Source organism: Pseudorca crassidens, chromosome 9, assembly GCF_039906515.1.
Source record: "Pseudorca crassidens isolate mPseCra1 chromosome 9, mPseCra1.hap1, whole genome shotgun sequence".
NCBI lineage: Eukaryota > Metazoa > Chordata > Mammalia > Artiodactyla > Delphinidae > Pseudorca > Pseudorca crassidens.
In genome coordinates this window covers 14330593-14349065 of record NC_090304.1, presented here as the reverse complement: position 1 = coordinate 14349065, position 18473 = coordinate 14330593, and the positions used below count along the sequence as shown (strand labels likewise).

At 41.5% G+C, this 18473-nt stretch overlaps 1 long non-coding RNA gene across 1 annotated transcript in view; it reads right to left on the bottom strand.

Annotated features, from left to right (window-relative positions):
* Positions 1–2946: 2946 nt before the first annotated feature.
* Positions 2947–18473, bottom strand: part of LOC137230246 (uncharacterized) — a 123202-nt gene continuing 107675 nt past the window's right edge. The window contains exon 5 of the long non-coding RNA XR_010946052.1: positions 2947–3167. This is a non-coding gene — a long non-coding RNA (uncharacterized lncRNA). The remainder of the gene's footprint in view (positions 3168–18473) is intronic.

The window sequence follows — 18473 nt, the reverse complement described above, 5'->3', positions numbered from 1 at the left end:
TTATCTAGTGGAAGGCATTCCCAGATTTGGAGTGTGAAAACCTGAGCTTGGGTCTGGGCTCTGCAAATGTCTAGCTAATCACTTTATCTCTCTGGGCCTATTTCCTTGTCCAAAATGGGTAAAACAATAATACTTAATCCACTGGGTTGTTGTGAAGGTCCAAGCTGTTCATGAGAAGTAGCAGGGCTTATTCTTGAGGAATTAGGAACATTGAAATCATACAGTCCTGGGTTGACCTTGGGTAGATGATACACTATTGTAAGCCACAGTTTCCTTGTGTGCAAGATATAGAAATAATCATATGACTTCATAGAGTTGTCACAGAGGTTAAATAAGTTACAGGTGCTGGATAAATATTATTATTGGTCTTTGGTGAACTGCATCACATTGCACAAATACATATCATTTTATTGTTATTTCTTTTCTGTGAACACTGAAACCTGAAAATCTGAAGAACTAATTAATACATCTATACAAGTGAAACCCTATTATAAATATGTTACAACCCAAATTCCAAACAAGTGAAAGCAGCGTTAAATTGTAGTGTGCAACCTTTCATTTTCCAAGTTAAATCAGTTAGAGCACAAGTTTGTTGCAATGATGTAAGAGTCTCCTCCCCTTATTGAAATAATGTTCTAATAAGTTTTCTACAGCCTCTGTATCACATAAAACACATGGGGTCAAGCACAGCATACCCAGCTAGCACAATGTACGTTCATCCTGAATATTGAAATCTGACTACGTGCTGCTGCAAAATTCACCTTCCCCAAAAGCATTGGCAAATTGCGTTGCAGTCCTAAAATGGGGATGCAGGGAGGTATCTGAGGGTATCTTTTATATAAACTGTTTAATTAAAGTATAACATTCATACAGAGAAGCGTACAAATCGCATCAGGAATTTTCACAAAACGAACACACCTATGTAATCACTGAGTGTTTTTAAAGGTCTGAGAATTCTGTCATAAACATGTGTTTTATCATTAGGGGTGTAAAGAAAAAGGTTATCATGAATTTGGAAGAAAGCAGTGGAGATTTCCCAGAGGAGATAGCAACTGCCTTTGCTGTCCAAATGTGATTTTGAATTATCACGTGGCAGTTTTGCAAAATGATCAGTTGGATCAGATGGCCAAAGCCATATCACCATTTACCACTTGCTATATGATTCTGGACAATTAACTGCAAGTTCCTCAGTCTTCTCATCTGTTAAATGGGGATAAGAATAGAATTGTTATTAGGATTAAATGAAATAACGCTGGTAAAGGTTTGGATGAGTTCTGGCATATAAACTCTCAATAAATGTAAATTATTATCTATTTAGGATGATGCCCCTTGGGACAATAGGAAAGAAGTTACAGAGATCTCAAGAATTCTTTTAGAAAAAAAGGGAAATTTTGCACAGAAGGGGAGTTGGATCAAAATAGCTAAGGGGTGCTATCACTGAGCCCCAGGACCAGCAGGGAGGGTTGGTCTGTGGGAAAGCCTGCAGAATTAAGCCTGAGACAAAGCAGAGTACCTGGAGTTGGCAGGCAGGGTGCTGAACCAAGGAGCTGTAAAGATAGTGCGGTTCTGAACAGAAAGCCACAGGGGTGTGCCTGGCATCCAAACAGGACATGACCTGATTTTTCAGAAACCAGAGTAAGGTCTAGGAGTGATTGTTTGTTTGATGTGGGCCTATAGAGAGGAACGAGAGAAGAAGCAGCCACAGGAATCATAATCCCAGGGGTCAGATCCTTGAAAGCCCTGTCCACTGAAGGAAGGGGACTCATTTAGGGCTTTATCCACGGCTAGGAGACTGGAGCAACTTAGAGTTTAGGAATGACCTCAAATGTATCTGGCCTGGCATTCCTTCACACTGAAATACGATGGAAGGATGCACTTGAATCGACCTGGATCCTGAATAGAGAAAGATATACTACTAAAGAAGAAAAGAAAGGAGGCAGTCTGAGTCTCAGAACCCAGACATGGCAGAGAAATCTGCCCCTCTGAATGACGGCAACAAGGAGTTACCCCAAATCCAGCCAGCAGCCTGATTTGTCACAGCTGGACCTTAGAGTGTCCTTATTTCTTCTTCATTATCTCAATCTTGCAAATGGCTTATCATCTCTCTAAGGGTCTTTGAAAGGAGGCAATTTGGTTTCTTTTTCCTTGATTGGTTGTAGGAGATGCATCAGAGTATAAGATTCAGCAGGACAATTTTGGTGAATAAATGTGACCCACTGTGCTCATTTTGAGGAAACATCTGTCACTGATGGATAAAGAGTATGAAATACCCAAGTCAGGGATGGCAAATCTGTGGCCTGTGGGTTACCAGAGGTCTGAACTTGGCCTCAGAATCCTTCTCAACACAGTGCATCAGCCATTACCAACTATTTGGAGCTTGCTCAAGATAGAAATCCATTTTGTCATAGCAGGACTTACCCCTCATCCCTTGTTATAATTAATGCACCCATCCTAACCACTTCTCCCAAAGCCCAACACATAGGGTATCAGATATGTAATTTGGTTGGCTTCAACCTTGCATATTTAAATTAAGCCCTTGATAGGTAACAATTGCCTATTTAGGGATCTGTTCTCATATTTCTGAGTTTATAACTGATTTATGACCTATAAATAGTCACATCAACCTAATTGCTGAATAATTTATATACTGAGGTCATGATCTCTGGATGAACCTGATACCCATTAGTGTTAAACTCAACATCTGTGTGCATCCGAGCTAGACACACAGAGAACCATACCCCAAAGTGGTGGCAGTGGAAAAGCAGAAGACCTAGACTTTATTCTCTCCTTTTACGTCCAGCCAATGTACTTTCCTTTTAGTTTCATCCCTAAAATGGGATAGTATTTCCCCACGGGTGGCAATGCTAAGAAAACTATTCAAATAATAAATGTTTTTAAGGCTCGCAGAACTCAAAAACTTTGGACTCAAAGCATTATGTCTATAGATGTCTATTGATGAAAGCTTTATTACTCCCCCAGGGCTAAACAGAGGTTGAACATTTGTGTTTTACACTTTGTTGCATGAATAAGCCAAATCTCTTCCACACTATGATGTTGATGAGATGGGAGAGAGGTTGTTCCCAGCTTTGAGGTACAGTCCTCTGTTGTTCCCATCTGTAAAATGGACACGCCATACTGCTCATGTTCCTCTCTTTGCCTGCAGAGAACTGATGAGATAGAAATTGCAAAAGACTGAGTTTACTGAAAACTAGTGCTGTAAATGAAAGACAGAGGAATTCATTAAATTTTAATTTTAATTTAAAATAACACTACTTCTACCATCCCAGCATCTGGGTGGGTGAATGAAACTAGAGGTAGTAGTGGGTTAGCAACTTTGGGCTAAGAATTTCACTGGTGGATAGGGAGATAACACAGAGAAGTAGGGACCAGAAACAGCAATATATGCTCCTAACTCATTGAGAGTGAGAATTAAAAAACAAGAAGCATTTTCCAATAGCCACTTGGGGACTTTTGACTCCACGAAGGTACAGGGGTTATGAGTCTCAGAGCCACAAACACTTTAATACTACTTCCTCAATTAGCATAAGCACAAACTTGTTTTTCCAAGTACATTGTGTTGTTGCTGTTCATCTAACAGAAAAGAAAAACTCATTCCAATTCCAATCTGGATGAAGACTACATTTCCTATGATAAACATCAGTGGGCTGATGGGAACAGACTCATTCCATGATGAAATGCTCGAACCTAAGCTTTGTGACTAACTTTGCCTAAAGACAGCTCATTTCATCCTGGAGCATCCTCGCCTCAGCAGCCTAGGCAAAACCAAAAAGATCACAGAGCAAAACCAACTGAGAGTATGACAACATTAATGTGGAGATTTTATGTTCATCTGTTATGGGGACCTAAGTCAATTTACAAAAATGTTGTTTTAAGGGAAAATGATTTGGCCTGAGTAATTGTGAATAACAAGAAAAAGTAAACAAACAAACAAGATATGGTAGTGGGTAATACACGTGGGCCCTGCTTCCAATCTAATTTTAGATCTAAATTTTTTTTTTCTTTTTTTTTGCGGTATGTGGGCCTCTCACTGTTGTGGCCTCTCCCGTTGCGGAGCACAGGCTCCGGACGCACAGGCTCAGAGGCCATGGCTCACGGGCCCAGCCGCTCCGTGGCATGTGGGATCTTCCCGGACCGGGGCACGAACCCATGTCGCTCGCATCGGCAGGCGGACTCTCAACCACTGCGCCACCAGGGAAGCCCAGATCTAATCTTTAAAATTAAAGTTTCTCATTTTTCATTTTACCAAACTTAAATTTCAGAGATATTTTATCCTCATTGCTGATTGGATTTCAATTGGAAATAGCTCCCAAAATTTTAAATCTGAATTTCTCTGCCTTCTCAGGTACATTTAGCTGTTTGACACATCGAAGTGTCTTAAATTTCTGTGAACTTGGAACCTAAGTCCTAGTTCTGCTATTTGCTAGCTGTACATTGAAAAAGCCGCTGGCTTAACAGATTTCTGTTTTTTCATCTTCAACACAAAAATATCTGTATCTTATCACACCGGGATAGTTTGGGGATTTAAAACAGGGATCCCTAAAATTTTCTTTTTTTTTTTAATTTTTGTTTATTTATTTACTTATTTTTTTTTGACTGCATTGGGTCTTCATTGCTGAGCGCCCAGCTTTCTCTAGTTGCGGTGAGCGGGGGCTACTCTTCATTGCGGTGCGCGGGCTTCTCATTGCAGTGGCTTCTCTTGTTACGGAGCATGGGCTCTAGGCGCGTGGGCTTCAGTAGTTGTGGCTCGCGGGCTCTAGAGCACAAGCTCAGTAGTTGTGGTACACAGGCTTAGTTGCTCCGCAGCATGTGGGATCTTCCCGGACCAGGGCTCGAACCTGTGTCCCCTGCATTGGCAGGTGGATTCTTATCCACTGCGCCACCAGGGAAGCCCCCCTAAATTTTTCTTGATGAGTTTTTTTTTTTCCCTCTGTGAAGACTTACTGTTAATCATTAACAGTAAAAATAACAGCTGCCATTTACTAAGCATTCTGGGCCAGATGTTTTGTACATACTTAAAATTTTATAGGTAAGAAAATTGAGGTAGAGAGGGGTTAAGTAAATTGCCTAAAATTACATAAATAGTAAATGGCAAAACTGGGATTCCTGCCCATGGCTACTTAGATTCAGGTTCTGCTTTCTAATGGGAATTCCCACGAGCCAGGAGGAAGGAGATATAGGGTACTGCTAGACTAAGAAATAAATCAGGCAAGGCTTTAAAAACAATGAATGAATTCTGAGACAAGGATCTCTGAAGAAGAGCAACTCACCTACTCTTTGGCAAAAAGAGATGTAAGTAAGTCTCTATCCCAAGTAGGAAGACATATGGTATAATAGGAAATGTGGAGTTTGGAGTCAGAACGGCCTAAGTGAGAATCTTGGTTATTATTTAGCTGAACGGCCTTGGGAAGGTTATTTATCCACTCTCAGCCTCATTTTTCTCATCTGTGAAATAGGCATAATACTACTTGCAGAGTTGTTTTGGTGGTTAGAAATAATCCATGTAAAGTGTCTTGCACATGGTAGGCATACAATATACAACAGGCAAAATGTCATATCCTTTCATAAGTACCTTGGCAGCATTTCCCAAATTGTGTTGTTGTTCATAGGCATTAGGTAATAAAACGAGAAAAGATCAAAGAAATTTTAAGTGAAAGGACAGTTTGGCAATCAAGTAAACCCAGGAAATGCTGTTAAGCAAAGTTACACTGTTTCCTTAGTGCAGGACTTCTCAGAGCCTTTAAATTGCAAAGACCCAATAAGAATCTCCAAGAGGAAGTATTTTCCCAATTTATTTGATTATATAGCCCAGTTGTTTATTAAGCATCTTACAGGACTGATGTTCCTGTGAACACGTTAGGAAGCGCTGGTCTGGCGAGTTTTGGAAGAAAAAGCTGAGTTGCTCAGGTCCGGTCATTATGACGCATTCACTGTTCTGCAGTACCTCCAGAGCCATATCTCTTCTCCATTTATTTCTCCCTGAAATAGGACTTCTCCTTTTTACAAATGTCACAGAATGAAGCTCTAAAGAGTGATTTCCAGCATCCATTCAAGTGAAAAGTTCAGCTCCCAACAGGACCAGGCAACGTCCACAAAGCAAACCAAGGCAGGCCATGGGGCCAAGGTGTTATTGGGCCTTTCAGGATGGAGGGACATGGCTTCTTCTTTCTGCCTGCCAGAAAAGCTTTAAAAGTGCAGGTTAAAAAAAAAAAAAAAAAGTACAGGTTACTCCAAAGACCACCAGAAGGCACTGGCATGGGGAAAAAGAGAACCCATGCCACCTACCCAGAGAGTAAAAGGCCAGCCTATCCAGAGTGGCCCTGTTTAGGCATCTGTCCATGCACTAGTCAAAGGCCAACCAGCCCAAGGAGGGGGAAAGACTTAAATAGAGGATCAGTTTTTTATTTTCACGTAAAAAGCACTTGCCCTCGGGTTATAAATGTTATTGCATTTGTGTAGCACTTTACTGCTGCCCTCAGCTGGCAAGCATCACAGGATACCAGTGGCAGTACTTTTATAACCTTTGATCAATAGCTTATTTCTATCGCCTTCAGTCCCAGCTGCCAATCCATTCTGTATAATGTGGGAGGCAGACTTCGCCACTCTCCAGCTGGACATGTTATGAATGTAAACTGTGAGAGTAACATATGTATGTGCATTGAGTGGGGGACATGGGATTTTTGAACAAGAACTGACAAAAATGGGCCCCTTGTTCTAGGGGACTACCACAAAACTAGGAGTTTTCTCTCTAGTGAGTGCTTCTCTCTCTCTCTCTCTCTCTCTCTCTCTCTCTGAAATCGCAAGTTTGGTAGTCTTTGGTGGGTCTAGAGAAATGAGACATGATTCTTTTTGTGAGTGTTTTCATCTCATGTATATTTGAGGGTGGTGGTGAAAGGTCATATGGAAAGATGTAAACGTTCCAAGAGAGGGCCACGACTGTCTGGTTCATCACCCCTGTATTCCCAGCCCCTAGTCAGAGCCTAGCACAGAGTAGGTGCTCAGGAAATATTTGTTGACTAAATGAATGAATTCCAGTTTGCAATGGGAGGGCAGGAGGTGAGTCCTGGAACGTTCTCCTGGGGCTGCCTGAGTAAAGAGCAAAGGACAAAGGCTTTCTGTGGCCAGCAGCACCGGGGACCACAAACAGCTACTGCGGGTCTGTTTTATTTAAGGCTCACTGCTAGGCACCATGGGAACCACAGAGAAATAAGGGTAACCAGTTTCTACTGCTCTATTTTCCCACAGAACCAAGTCAACCCCTTAGAGGACATATACCCTGCCTCACCTTCTTCACCCCACTTCGGAAACCAGTTTTAGGACCAAGCCACTCTAGGAGAGGTCTTCAAGCAGGGCCCCAAGGCTCCCCAACATTTTTCACCACTAGGAAAATGACTCCAGCTCACAGTAAGGCAGCCAAGCCTGCCCTTGTCTGAACCTGTGCCCTTGAGACTCAGCCAAACCTCTCCCAGCTTGGTGGAGGGATGTTGAGGTGACATTCTTCTCCCTGCCACTCAGTATCTTTTAAACAATCCTCCTCCACCTTGGGAGAATATGCATGAACTCGCTGCCGACTAGGGCCACGGAAGCTGAAAATTCCCTTTCTCCCTGGGAGGCGAATTCATCGCAAGTGAAAAATAAGAATCTGGGATGTGGGCAAGTTGTTCTGAAGTTCTTTTGATTGCCCGTGATAGAAAGATATCCACCGTCAGGCGGAGTTAGTGAATGAGGGACCTCGTTGGAAGGATGAGTGTCTCAGGGGGCTAGATCAGTGGGCTTCAGAAGGACCTGGACTCGAGCCCTGGCAAGGGTTGGGAAGCTGGAGCAGCGGCTCCCCACGTCTGCCTGCTGCCAGCTGCACTTGGGTTTCCTCCTGTGCATGGAGTTCACAGCCTCGGGGGCATGTGGCGGGAGGGGAGCGGGAGGTTGACGCAGGCGTTTTTGGCTCCGGACCACACTGCCTGTAGTGCACCATGAATTAATATTTTTAATAAATCCTGTAACTATCTTGTGAACAGATCATTTTTGTGGCACTATATTTTTTGGTGTTAAAAGGATTAATTTGTTTCATATAGACATTAGAAATATACCATCATTTTTGTAACCTTGTTTCTTTATTTCTTAATGTACCAGGAGCCTCAGGAAATAGAATTGAGCTCTAAGGCCTCAACTAAGAGTTGTGTTCTGCTCTGTGTAGCCATCCCAAGTGGCCAGCCAGGCCCAGGCCAGCTCTCAGGCCCAGTTCTGAATGTCTAGGAGAGGCTGCTCTGCTCCACTTGGGCCAGAGGGTCACCCTGGCACAGTCCACTGTGATACTGCCAGGGCCCCTTAAAGAGGCAGAAGAAAAGGGATCCTTATGGGCTGGACGGAGACACTCCACAATGTGTCAGTGTCCACTATCCTCTTCCTGGGCTCACCCTGTGCAGATCCCAGGATGTTGGACGTCTCCAGCTGGGAGACAAAAAACCAAAAAATTTAAATAAATGTCAGGGGTTGTATTTAAAGCCATCAAATCAACCCATCTTGAAGGCGTCTCAGGATCCTAGCTGTCCTCCAAGAGGGCTTGGTCCAAGTTAGTCTTGGTTTGTCCATCCCGCCTCCCCCTCCCACCTTCCTCCTTTCTTTCTTTTGTTTTTTAAGAGTAACAACTATCTTTTAAAAATATTTTTAAACAGGGAAGTATCACCAATAAAATAAAAATCATTCAATCCCACCTCCCCCCCGCACCGGCCCCCGACACCCCTCCCGAGAGATAACTACTGTTAACATTTTGGTGTACAACTTTCCAGGTAATTTTCAATAAAATTAGCTCCACTCTTAAAATAACCCTACTTGGGCTTCCCTGGTGGCGCAGTGGTTGAGAATCTGCCTGCCAATGCAGGGGACACGGGTTCGAGCCCTGGTCTGGGAGGATCCCACATGCCGCAGAGCAACTGGGCCCGTGAGCCACAACTACTGAGCCCACGCGTCTGGAGCCTGTGCTCTGCAACGGGAGGGGCCACGACAGTGAGAGGCCCGCGCACCACGATGAAGAGTGGCCCCTGCTCGCCGCAACTGGAGAAAGCCCTCGCACAGAAACAAGACCCAACACAGCCAAAAATAAATAAATAAATTTTAAAAATAAAAATAAATAAAATAAAATAACCGTACTATAACATTGACTTGTATTCCATTTTTAAACTTAGCAATATATCATATGTTTCTTTTCATATCATTGCAAATTATTCTGGAAACATTTTATTTCCTAAACTGGAATCAATTTTGTTTCTTCTGATGTATAAAATATTCAACCAGTACAGAGAAATAAATTCCCTCAGATTCCCACTTCCTAAAGATAATCACTATTCTTAAAAAAGAAATCCTTCAAGTTTTTATTTATATGTATGTATATACATATGTATAAACATACATTTACATAAACAGAATCATAACACATAGTGTTTTGTAACCTGCTTTTTCCTACTTATCACTAGATCATGAATATCTTTCCATGTTAACACATATAATGCATCATCCTTCTTAATGGCTACATAGAATTCCATTCCATTCAATGAATGCTCATAATTTATTTAACTAATCACCTATTGTTGGAAACATTTGAATTATTTCCATTTTTTTCTATTCTAAGGCATACTGCACTAAATATCACTGTATATATATCTTTGTCACAAGTCTGATTATTCCCTTAAAACAATTCCTAAAAGGAAAATTGCTGAGAAAAGTAGGATACATCTTTTAAAATTTGATTCATATTAATAAATGGCTCTGTAGAAAATTGTACCAATTTATATTTCTCCAACAAGTAAGAGATAAGATGATTCTCCACACCATCTCCAGCATTAACCATTATCACTCTTTTTTTTTTTTTTTTTTTTTTTTGCGGTACGCGGGCCTCTCACCGCCGTGGCCTCTCCCGTTGCGGAGCACAGGCTCTGGATGCGCAGGCTCAGCGGCCATGGCTCACGGGCCCAGCCGCTCCACGGCATGTGGGATCTTCCCAGACCGGGGCACGAACCCGCGTTCCCTGCATCAGTAGGCGGACTCTCAACCACTGTGCCACCAGGGAAGCCCCCGTTATCACTCTTTTTATCTTTGTCAGTATGATAGCCAAAAATGATATTTTATTGTGATTTCAATCTGTAAGTCTTTGATTATTGGTGAGGTTGAGTGTATTTTTATATCTTTGTCAGTTGAATTTAATTTACAAATTATCTGTTTATGCTTTTTGCCCATTTTATTTTCTTAAAGTATTCTCTTTTTTTCTTTCTGGTGAGTAGAGGTTCTTTTATTAAGTAGTCACCTTTATTAAGGCTATTAACCTTGACATCAATGTTGAAATTGTTTTCTCAGTTCATTGTGTCTTGTGCCATAGGATGTTTTTATCTTTATATGTTTATATCCGTCCTAGGGAACAGAAAAGTCAAGTAACAGCAGTTTAAACCATTTAAAATATTAACTATTTAATTAACCTGAAATCCAGAGGTAGGTTGTCCCAGAATTGGTTTGATGGTTCAGAGATGTCATCAGTCCCTGTACATCTTTCAAATTTGCCATCTATAATGTGTGGACAGTGTCTCCCCTTGTAAAGTGAGATGGCTACTACACTCCAAATACTACATCCTCACGTGCCAATTAGGAAGGAAGAGGATAAGGACCATTTTTTTTTCATCTCTCAGGTCTGTCTTCTCATCGGGAAGGAAAATCTTTCCCAGTGGTCCCCAGCAGATTTTTATTTACATCTCATTGGTAACCAGTGGTGTCTGCCAAAATAGTCAAACCTGTCAATCATTTCCTCCATGACTCGTGGTTTAGCGCCATATTACCAAAGGCTCTGCTCACCCCACAGATTCTTTTAAAATGTGCTCCAGTATTATCTTCTTGAACTTTCAAGGTTTTTGTTTGTTTAATTTTCTTAATATCCACATATTTAAATTCTCTGGAGTTTATTTTGGGGTGTGGTTTGACATAACTTTTATTTTTTCCCCTAAGGATATTCAGTGATACCAATAACTTTTATTAAATAGTAAATACTTTCCCCACCACATTGAAATACCATCTTTGTTATATATGAAATTCCCCTATATTCATGGGCCTATCTCCATTATCTGTCTTTTCCTGCACTGGTACCACCATGTTTTTAATCACTATAGTTTTATAGGTCATTTTTATATCAGTTAGAACAAATTATCCTTTTTCATTATTTCCTTGGCTATTCTCCACATGTTTATTCTTCTAAACAAACTTTAGAATTAGTTTAACTAGTCTCCTCCCCCTTCCAACAAATGTTCTCTCTTGGCACTTTGGGATTACATTAAAACTACAGATTAATTTTAGAAGACTTCACACCTTTGCTAATGTTTAGTCTTTCCTTTCAGGATCATGGAGTGTGCCTCTCCATTTTTCAAGCCTTCTTTCATGTCCTTTAGCAAGGTTTTATAGTTTCTTTATAAACACCCATTTTCATTAAGTTTATCTGCATTTTATTTTTTATGCCAATTTTGAACAGGATCTTTTATGCCAACAGGAAAGCTAAGGAAGGACCATTCTTGCATTCCTTAAATAAACCCTATTTAGTTATGATTATTTTTAAATATTGCTTGATTCCATTTGCTAATATTTTATTTAGCATTTACTCCCAAGAGAGGTTGGGCTATAATATTTTTACCCCTTGAAGGATTTTTATAATAACGTTTGCAACGTTTAAAAATGAATTAGGGAACTTGTAGTTCTTACTTGACTTTAGAACTGCTTTATCCAATACAGTGGCTACTAGCCATGTGGGCAACCGAGTACTTGCAATGTGCTTACTCCAAATGAGGACCTAAATTTCTAATTGAATTTAAATTAACGTACATTTAAAGTTAAAACTGATCCTCAATTCAGTTACTGGAAATTGTTTAAGTATGTTTGGAACAATGTGGGTATGTGACTCTACTTTTCAACTGTAAGTTTCATGAAACCTAAATCTTCAGAGATCAGTATTTCTGATGAAAATTTAGCATCTGAATTGAGTTGTGCTGTAAGTATAAAATACACACTAGAGTTCAAAGACGGTGTGAAAAAATAATTTAAAATATCCCATTAATAATTTTTATATGTTGAAATGATAATATCTTTGATATATTGGATTAAATAAAATATATTATTAAAATTAATTTTACCTGTTTCTTTTTACTTTTTTATGTGGTTACTAGAAAATTTTTGAGTATATATGAGGCTCATGTTATATTTCTATCAGTCACCACTGCTCTAAATTTTTAAATAATAGCAATTATCTGATCCTTTATAGTTGATAGAACTACACTTTTTGTTTTAATTGAACTGCAGTTGATTTATTAGGACTACACTTTTTTTTATATCTACATGTCCTATCAGATGGATGAACTAAATGTGTTTAACCCATCTGTTATTGTTGAATATTTAAGTTATTGCTTCCTTTCTCTCTTTTTTCTTCCTTTCTTTCAACAATTATAAACAACTTTGTGTTTAACAAGTTGGTGGCTGTATTTTTATGTAGGGGAATGACATGATCGGATTTGCTTTCTGAAAATCACTTTGGTTATATTGTAGAGAATAGGCTGGCCAAGACCAAGCATGGATTCAGCCAGTTAGGAAGCCACTGCACAAGTTCTGGGGAGGTGGGGCATGTGGAGAAGGAAAGAAATGGACACTCTCCAGAGATATTCAGGACAAAGAGCCAATAGGACTTGGGATGAACTGAATACTGGGATCATGGCAAGGAAACCATCAAGAATGAGTCCTTCGGTTCTTGTTAGGCAACCAGAAGTTGGTGAGATAGTCACTGAGTTGGGAATCCTAAAGAAGGTCTCGTTTGGGTGAATAAGCTCTTGAGTTCATGTTAGGAATGGTGAGTTTAACATGTACTTGAGGCATCCAAGTAGAGATGTGGAATACTGTAGATAGATCTAGAGCAACGGGAGAGGAGAGGATGGACATCAAATCTGAGAGTCATTGGTGTATAGATGAAGTTCGAAGGCAGAAATGGCCTGAATGAGATTGTCTGGGGAGAGAATGTCAATTAAGAGATCTGCGTGTTTGGGGGAACAGGAGAGAGGTGACTAAGACCAAACCTTGAGGAACATCAATATTTAAAGCCAGGTGGAGAAGGAGAAGTCAGAGATGGAGACTGAAAGAGTATGACCAGAGGTATAGAGGCAAAGCCAGGGCAGTGTGGTGTGGCTTGTCACAGAAGCCAGGGAAAGGGAGTATTTTAAGGAGAGAGTATCAACAATTGCTGAGAGATTAAGTTAAGATTTTAAAAGTACCTATTGCTCAATCTCACTACTAATCAGAAAATATAAATTAAAACAATAAGATATCACTGTTCAACCACCAGATGGTTAAGATTTTCAAGATTAATAATATTCAGTGTGGGCAAAGATGGGGAAGGGTTACTCTCACGTCTTGTTGGTAGAAATGTAATGGTACCAACTTTGGGGGTTGTTTTGACAGCATCTATAAAAATATAAACTGCATACACTCTTTAACCCAGCAATTTCTCTTCTATGTATCTATACTCGGGAAATACTCACTCATATACAAGAGGTTGTGATTACAATACTGTTCACTGCAGCATTGTTTGTAAAACTGAAAAACTGCTAATAACAGAAATGTCATTTGGTAGAAAGAAAACAATGGCATATATTATTGAATACTGGGCAGCAGGGTAAAAGAATAATGTAAATTTATAGACGCTTAAATAGAAAGCCCCCCAAGACAGGTTGAAGTGAAAAAGTAAGTTGTAGAACAATAGATAGAGTAAACTCTTATTGGTATACATTTATAAACGTGTATACTTGCGTATTTAGATTTATATGGGTATAAATACATAGACATATGTCTGGAAGAATATCTAGCAAACTGTTAACAACGATTAACCTAAAAAGTGGTTTAGCGTTAGTAAGGGTCAGTAAAGGAAGGATCAGTAAAGGAAGGCTCGCTTTTACGCTGTATACTTTGGAATGGTTTGCATTTTTCAAACAAAAATTTATTGGTGAATTGTTTAAGTTTTTATGTTTTAATGCCCATGAAATTCAGGAACATGGGGATTATTGGTGGTGAGTTTAGCCATGTTGTCTCAGGGATAAATGATGAGAGTGAAAGCCAGATTGGAAAGGTTTTCCTCTTTACTTCTGTGCTCTTATTCTATTACCCCCATTAGATCTATGACAGCAGAGCCAGGCTCTGGAGGGGTGGCAGAAAAAATATGAGCTCAGTGATAGAAGCCTCAGATGGAAATTCTGGCACCAATATGTACTAGCGGAGCCTTTTCTTATGTTTGTTGATTGGAGTATTCACTGGGTTTTATGAGGATTACATGAGATGATATTATATCACAAACAACATTCAGGTGGTCAATTATATTATTACTACACTAATCCTGGCGTCCCAAAACTCATTTACTGTCCTGCACCTTGACCTCTTCAAGTCTTATCCCAAACAGCCAAGGCTTGCCCAGGACCTGAGTTCATGTCAGCGAGGCCTCATCTCACCAGCCTGCCCCAGCCAACTGGTAGTGACACCTTGGGGAGCTGTGTTGAGAAGGATGCTTAAGGCCAGCAAGCAAGTGCATCACAATCCTCAGCAGTGTCTGAAATGGATGCAGGAAGGGGGAGTCACACACACACACACACACACACACACACACACACACACACACACACACGCCTCTTGTTTACACAAGGCAGTGAAACAGGCAGAGGCTGCTCTCCACCACCTTTTCCAGGAATTTGGCCCCTTTCTCTTTCTTTCCACTTTTCAGCCATTCTTACTATCAATTGGTTCTATGTAATCTTTTCCGAGGTTTAGCTTCCCTTTAAAAAGGTCCCCCGGGGATATCTGTGTTCATGAAGGGCTTCTTGAAAACAGAAAACCCTTCAAAATCCCCCCAAGTGAATCTTTAACGGTGAACCACTAGCGCAGTGAAAGGTAGTCATTGAAATAATTTTGAGCCCAGAGTTTTATCCCTAACTTTGAAATCACACCTCAAAGGTAGCCTCCTTTTCTGCTCCTTCTAAAGTCAAAAGGACACTCGAGCAGTGTAATGACCCCTATGACAGCATCCTCCCAGCCAGCCTGGTCTGGACCCAGGGCCTGCCTGGGTCCCAGGGCAAGTGTGACCTGAACGTGGTGTGGGAAAGCCCCATGGATGTCAGCTCTCACCTCTGAGACCACCGGCTTCTCACTTTGTTTCTCGCAAACTCCCATCTCTTCCCTACAGGCACTTAACAAACAAGACGATGTATGGGACATAAAAGGGCTTGTGTGCGCGTTTAATGATGATGACAGTGATGACAGCTTTTATGGGGGCTGCCTGGGACCAGGGCACAGCACCTGTGCAGGAACTTGAGCCTTTTCCCTCTTTCACATAAAATAGTCCTTCTGCACACACCCTTCTTTCAAAGATTTCTTAATCTTAAAAATGACTTTCCTAGAAGGATGTCCTTTTATTTTGTCTCTATTGTTAGATTTTTAAAATAACGATTATATGTTATTTTAAAGAAGATTTTTTCCATGGGGGTGGGGGTGGGGTGGGAGGAACAGACACTCTAATAGCTGTCTCTGCCTTCATCCTTTACAGCTGAGTTATTTCCGACTCGCTTGAGTTTACTGGATGACAGCTACATATAGTTTAAAAGTATTTGTCCTCTTATCCGTAGCATTTGGTATGATTAATCTATTGGCATAAAATACAAAGAACTTTACCTACATTGTTTGAAAGACGCTAGAGTGAGGAGGTATGAAGAGCCCAGAAAACAAGCCCAAAAGCTGGATAAGAATGGCATTTTGGGCTTCCCTGGTGGCGCAGTGGTTGAGAGTCCGCCTGCCGATGCAGGCGACACGGGTTCGTGCCCCGGTCCGGGAAGATCCCACATGCCGCGGAGCGGCTGGGCCCGTGAGCCATGGCCGCTGAGCCTGCGCATCCAGAGCCTGTGCTCCGCAACGGGAGAGGCCACAACAGTGAGAGGCCCGCGTACTGCCAAAAAAAAACAAAAACAAAAAAGAATGGCATTTTGAGTTTGTTTGGAAATGAAGCTATCTCATTCTATTTGTCCTAAATTGCCTTTTCCTTTGTTTATTGTTGGGTTTTTTTTTTTTTTTTTTTACCATCTCTTAGTTTTCTATTGCTACGTGACAAATTATCACAAATTTAGTGGCTTGGACAACATCAGTTTATGATCTCAAAGTTTCCGTGGCTGCGCATGGCTTAGCGGAGTCCTCTGCTCAGGGTCTCCGGGGCTATAGTGCAGGTGGTGGCCAGGGCTGGGGTCTCACCTGAAGCTCAGGGTCCTCCTCCAAGCTGTGTGCTTGTTGGTAGAATTCACTTCCTCGCAGCTTGCTTCTTCAAGACCAGCAGGACCTTCTCTGATCTCAGGGAAGGTCTATGTCCTCTTTTAAAGGGTTCACCTGCTTAGGTCAGTCCCACACAGGATAATCTCCCGTTTGATTAACTCAAAGTCAACTGATTAGGAATTTGAATTACATCTGCAAAAACCTCCTCACCTCTGCCATATATGTAACCTATCAAAGGAGTGGCAGCCGACATATTTACACACCCACCCACACTCCAGGGGAAGGGATTATACAAAGGTCATTGGAGGTCATTTTAGGATTCTGACTATGACATCCTATTTTTACACTGAGCTATCATAGACAAATGAGAAAAATACAAGTAAGCAAAAAGAAAGATAAGTTAAACAATTGGAAATGCTACCACCTAGAGATAACCTCTCTTAGCTTGTTGACTTAGCTCCCTACACGTTTCCCATGTGAATGTATTTGTAAAATGAGATCGTGGCATACATACTGTTCCATTACTGACTTTTTCTCACCCTAACAATGTTTTGAAACTCTCTTTCTATAGCCACACACAAATATCTATTGCATCCACTCCAAAGGATGTAGTACACTCCATTTTATGAAGCTCCTATAATTTATTTAAGCAGTCCACAATTTGAGGGGGAGATTAAATAAACTTTTCATATTTAAACAGTTTTAGATTTACAGAAAAGTTGTGAACTTAGTACAGAGAGACATATACCTCACACCCAACGAAATAACAGTCTCCCCTATTATCAACATCTTACGTTAATATGGTACATTTGTTAAAATTAATGAATGTACATTGATACATCATTATTAACTAAAATCCATATTTTATTCAAATTTCCTTGCTTTACCTAATGTCCTTTTTCTGTTCCAGGATCCCACACAGGATCCCACACAGGACCCCACACAGGATCCCAACAGGACCCCACACAGGATCCCACACAGGACCCCACACAGGATCCCACACAGGATCCCACACAGGACCCCACACAGGACCCCACACAGGATCCCACACAGGATCCCAACAGGACCCCACACAGGACCCCACACAGGACCCCACACAGGATCCCACACAGGACCCCACACAGGACCCCACACAGGATCCCACACAGGATCCCACACAGGACCCCACACAGGATCTCACACAGGACCCCACACAGGATCCCACACAGGACCCCACACAGGACCCCACACAGGATCCCACACAGGACCCCACACAGGACCCCACACAGGATCCCACACAGGACCCCACACAGGATCCCACACAGGACCCCACACAGGACCCCACACAGGATCCCACACAGGACCCCACACAGGACCCCACACAGGATCCCACACAGGACCCCACACAGGATCCCACACAGGACCCCATACAGGACCCCACACAGGACCCCACACAGGACCCCACACAGGACCCCACACAGGATCCCACATAGGATCCCACACAGGACCCCATACAGGACCCCACACAGGACCCCACACAGGACCCCACACAGGACCCCACACAGGATCCCACATTACATTTCGTTGTCATGGCTATTTAGGCTCCTCTTGACTGTGACAGTTTCTCAGACTTTCTTTATTATTGATGACCTTGACAGTCTCGAGAAATACTAGCCAGGTCTTTTGTAGAATGCTTCTCAATTGGGATATTTGTCGATGTTTTCCTCATGATTAGACAGGGGCTATGTTTTGGGGAAGAAGGCCACAGAGGTAACTGCTATTTTCAGCACATCCCATCAAGGGTGCATACCATCAACATGACTTATCACCAGTGATGCTGACCTTGATCACCTGGGTGCTGTACTGTTTGTCATGTTTCTCCTCTGTCAAGTTACTCCCTTTCCCCCCCTTTTCCACACTGTACTTTTTGGAAAAAAGTCACTATGTGAAGCCCACACTCTGGAGTGAGGAGTTAATCCCCCTCTTTGTGGGCAGGGTATCTACATAAATTGTTTGAAATTCTTCTGCATGGGAGATATGTCTCTTCTCCTTCACTTTTCATTTTTTCAATCATCAATATCAGTATGGACTCATGGGTACTTATTTTATACTTTGGGTTATAATCCAATATTACTTTGTTTGTTCCTCAAATTGTTCCACTTTCA